This window comes from Tupaia chinensis, unplaced genomic scaffold, assembly GCF_000334495.1.
Source record: "Tupaia chinensis unplaced genomic scaffold, TupChi_1.0 Scaffold000346_1, whole genome shotgun sequence".
NCBI classification, from domain to species: Eukaryota; Metazoa; Chordata; class Mammalia; order Scandentia; family Tupaiidae; genus Tupaia; species Tupaia belangeri.
Window position 1 is genome coordinate 5,410,952 of NW_006159840.1, and position 4,884 is coordinate 5,415,835.

General features: G+C 42.5%; 1 long non-coding RNA gene across 1 annotated transcript in view; it reads right to left on the bottom strand.

Annotated features, from left to right (window-relative positions):
* The window catches only part of LOC114008462 (uncharacterized), a 29,307-nt gene extending 24,895 nt beyond the window's left edge, over positions 1 to 4,412 (bottom strand). The window contains exon 1 of the long non-coding RNA XR_003549993.1: positions 4,280 to 4,412. This is a non-coding gene — a long non-coding RNA (uncharacterized LOC114008462). The remainder of the gene's footprint in view (positions 1 to 4,279) is intronic.
* Between the last annotated feature and the right edge of the window lie 472 nt (positions 4,413 to 4,884).

The following is a 4,884-nucleotide window of genomic DNA, read 5'->3' on the forward strand; positions in this document are numbered from 1 at the left end:
TTAGACTCTTTCCCCTCCCTTCCTGTGTGCTATAGCTTTTAAGTGTTTTACTTCAGTCTGTCATGAATTCTACAGTATCACTATTTTGTCATTGGGTACATGTACTCACCAGAGTGACAGAGGAGAGAGAGGGAAAGCGAGAAAACACTCTCCCCACGGGGTGCCATAATCCCTTCTTTCCTCTCTCCTTTTGGGATTCTGGACATGCACATGAGCCCAGCGTGTTTTTCAAGTCACCTGGTCTGGGACTTGAACTGTTCGATCAGTCATATGGGATCCAGCCACCTTCACTACCACACCACATGTTGGCCCCCAGTTTTTTTTTTAACAATTATCTTTTCAAACAAATAAAGCTAATAAAAACTATTAATACAAACTAATGCCCACCCAATTTATAGAAGTTGAACCATGTATGTCTCCCCACTACTTCTCTGAACACCATAAGCAGATTTTAGGTTCTCTGTGTAACAGCAACTACATTCGGGGCCTCACCATATCCTGTGTGTTGATTGCCCTATTTCTTGACCCTTGATTATTTAAAATATTTGCTTTTACTATGTTTCTTGTAACTCTTTTGTTGAATGCTGGATTCCATATAGTTACATGGTAGAAAGTATGTTTTTAGAGAGAGAGAGAGATTTTTGCTATAGGGTACATATGCTCAACAGAGAGACCGAGAGAGGAAGTGAGAAATCACTCCCGTCCCCCCCCCCATGGGGGATGGCAATACCACAACCCCTTCTCTTCCATTCTCTTCTCGGGATTTTGGGCATGCATGCACGTGCACCCGGCATGAGTCAAGTCCAGGCCCAGGGCTCAAAGCATGGTCACCCATGTGGAGTCCAGCGCATTAACCAACGCAGCACATGTGACCCCAAAGTAAATGATTACTTACATCCAGAACTTGGCATATCTCTTTTCCTCTAAGCCATTAGTACAGACCTTAGGTTTGCCATTGTCAGTAAGCTGGCCGGTTAGAGCACCTCAGCTCGGGGCAGCCTGCAGCCAGGCACTGCCACTGCTTGGCTCAGTGTGAGGGCTCGGGGGACAGAGGCTTTGCTCAGTGTTTCTGCTCTGTCATCAGCTTTCACATGTCCACGCTAACAACCCTTCGTCCGGACAAGCCCAGTGCACTCTGAGTTGGAGTCGTGCCTTCTCAGTGGTCTTGCCCTTTCCCTGTGGCAGCTAAACTCCACTTTGTCACCCATCACCAGAGCCTCGGTAGGTCCCTGCCGTGTTTATTCATAACTCAGGGCCTAAAAGACTTCCCTCTCCCATACAGGCACCTGGGAGCAGAAGTCTTGTTTTTTTCTTTTTTTTTTCCTTTTTTTTTTAATTTAAATGTATTTATTTACATTCATTTACTATACATCATTACAGCATACAAAATGAGATTTTCTATCCAGAATACACTGTATATTGGCTCAATCAAGCACATCAACATACATGTTATAGTCAACAAAAAATTTTCCATTTTTTGTTTCCTGTATATTTTGCTTTTTTTCCCTCCTTGATTCCCTATCTCTCACCCTCTGCCATCTCCCACCCCTCCCACACTGTCTCTGGTATCCATGGTAGCTTTCTATGCCTTCCCCTCCACACATTTTATTGATTCACTAAAGATCGGAATTAATCTAAATATTTTCAGTAGCAAGCACAGCTGATATATACATATCAACGAACACAAGTCTGACCTTAGGTATAAACTTCAGTGAGTACAATGAACATACATAAAGTAGCATCTAGCTGGGGCTATAGAGTTTACTGCCGTCATCAAATAGGTATTTTTCATGCATTTTTTTAATTTCTAGAAAAAGTTTTTGTGTTTTTTTAAGCATTTTTTAAATTAATTAATTTATATTCATTCCCTAAGCAACATCACAACATGCAAAATGTGATTTCCCATCCAGAATATACTGCATAGTGGCTTAATCATGCATGTTAGCATAAAAAATTTTCCATTTCTAGTTTCATATATATTTTTTTCACCCCAATTTCTGACCCTCTGCCTTTACCACCCTCTTCTCACACTATCTCTGGTGTCTACAATTGTCTTACATTCCTTCCCCATCCCCACATTTTATTGATCACACAATTTCTTAAATAATCCAACTACTTTCAATAGCAAGTTCAGCTGGTAATTTCAAGAAAAGCGGTTCTAAGTTTAATAAATCAAAGAAATGCTAAGAAACTTTGCTTAAAACTTAAAGCCAGGAGCAGAGGTCTTCTGATGTCACCCTCCTACAGGCAGTGAAGCTCTTGGCCAGCTTAGCAAAGCCTTATTCCTGTTCTGTTTTGTTTTATTTTTAACTGTTGTCATTGATGAAGAAGAAGTCTCAGTTCCCATGTGCATATAATTACCCTAAGTTTTTCCTAACTCAAAGATTCTTAAACTGCAGACTCCTAGAGAAATCATTGTATTGAGATTTATAGGAGAGCTACAGTATTTCTCTGTGACTGGAGAGAAGAGTTCTCTAGCACATGAAGTGACACTTCGTAATATATCTCCTGAATCCCCAAAATGCCACAGCGGCTCTTACTCCATGTCTGAGAAATAGTGCCACTGAGTTGTAGCCATTTTAAGAAGTTGCATTTAATATGTAAAAACAAGAAATACATTTAATTTTTCCTCACCATACTCATTAGCTAGTCCTTAACAGTTTCCTTATTCTCACCCCTAGAGGAAAATTAGTCTGTTCTCCTAACCCTTCTGAGTCTCCTAGTTCTGTCCAGTTCAATTCTGCTTAAATTCTTATCTTTAATACCCATTTGCTGTGAAGTGTCTCTTCTTTTCCTCAATGTGGGCCTATTTGGCCTTAAAGCCCAAGAGAAGAATGCCTTCTTGTCCTTCACATGCTTCCGTCTCCTTCTCATGTTCATTTTTTCAGGTATGAATCAAATACTGGCCCTTAATTAGAGAGAAAATTACCCACTCCCTTGTAGGGAAGGTGTGGAGAGCAAATAGTGCACTGGAAACTGCCTCAACGATAAGGTCACTGTCAATTCATTGGTGGGTCCCTAAATAGGCTGGAGGTGGACAGTGGACCAATCATGGCAACCTCAGTACACAGTCTCTCAACAGGTCTTGAACAAATAGTTCTCCTCATTTCTGTTCTTTTCTTTTTTAAGTTTTTGTCATAAAATGCATGTTTTTACTAGAGAGAGAGAGAGAGAGACAGAGAGAAAGTGAAAAATTGCCTCAAATGGGGGATGGCCACACTGCAATACTTTCTCCTCTTAGGATTTTGGGCATGCACACACATGCACCCAGCACGATTTTCCAGTCATCAGGTTTGAGACTTGAACTGTAATCATGTGGGAGTCCCCATTGCCTTAACCACCACAGCATCTACTGATCCCCAGCTCAGCTGTTTTCTTAGGACTTCCACTCTCATTCTCTTTCTTAAACTCTTGTTGTCTCTCTTACTCCTTTTGCTACTGATTTTTTTTTTTCGTTTTGTTTTTAGAGATTTTTGCTACATGGCATGTGAGCTCACCAGAGAAACAGAGACAGAAAATGAGAAATCACCCCCCCAGGGGGGATGGCCATACCACAATCTCTTCTGCAGTCTCTTCTTGGGATTTTGGGCACACACACATTCCAGGCATGAGTTTTAAGCCACTGGGTCCAGGACTTGAACCACAGTTGACTATGTGGGAGTTCAGTGATGTAACCATTACGCCATGCTAGTCCCCTAAAGTGGTCTTAATCAACTTTTGTTTCCATTCCACATCTTCATTTCCATTTATTTTCTGCCCATGGCAGCCTGCCTGTCTGCACACACCTGTGGGGATTCCTGCACATGGACCGGGTCCCAGTCTTCTCAGCCCTCATCCTTCCTGGCCTGTCTGTACCACCTGGCACAACCAGTCACCTGCTTCTCCCTGGTGTTTTCTTCTCCTTTGCTTCTGTACTGCCTTCTCTTATTTCACACCTTTGGTGAAATTTACTACTTAATGGTGTGTTTTCTTTAGTGTCATTTTCTGAATTTCTCTGTGTCCTGCTTTCTTCATCTTTAATTTCAAATAAAAAGGGGCTGGCAGGTGGCGCAGCAGTAATACCACTGGATGCACGTGGGAATGTCACAGGGCTCTCTCCACAGGCAGGGATGTGCGTGCGATCTGGGTGGGCTGATGTGAGAGTTAGATCACAGCGTGAGGGTCCTGCTGGGACTGGCTCTCCTCCCTCTCTCACACTCTCATCTCAGAAGAAATACATACAAACATACATACATACATACATATATAAATAAATAAATAATAGCAGTAATAACAGTACCTTTTTCGGAGGACACTGCTAATATCTCAATGTTGCTATACAGGAACTATTGAGAACGGAACCTTTCACAGAGAAAATGTTCCCTACAGTCACGAGAACAGCGCCTTTCACACAGGAAACGTCTACGGTCGCTTACTTACCAGACTACTTGCTGTAGTAAGAGTGAAAAATGCTATGTAATAGTGACTGATATGAATGGGATGTTTATTCCATGCTAGGCAGTTAGGTTTTCAAAGATAATGACTCCTAAACAACAGGAAATTGCATGTTTAAATTCTCACAATGATGTCAGAAAAATGCCAGTGGTCCCCATGTCACAGATAAAGAGTGAACGCCACCACGCGCATGAGGAGGAAACCAGGCTCGCCCCAGTCTGCCTGCTTACCACCGCCCCCCTGCGCCAGCTGTTCCCACACTGCAATGTCCACAACCACGGCACGTTTCCTGCCTTGAAATATTTTACCTCCTCTCTCTGTGTTCTCTGTCTCAGTCGCGGACCTCAACAGCTCCCCATTTACAATAGCTAGAAAAACCCATGGGGACTCTGTTCACACTCCACATTCCATCAGTCCATGCAGTGTCTCCTTGCCCTTCCTCTCCTCTCT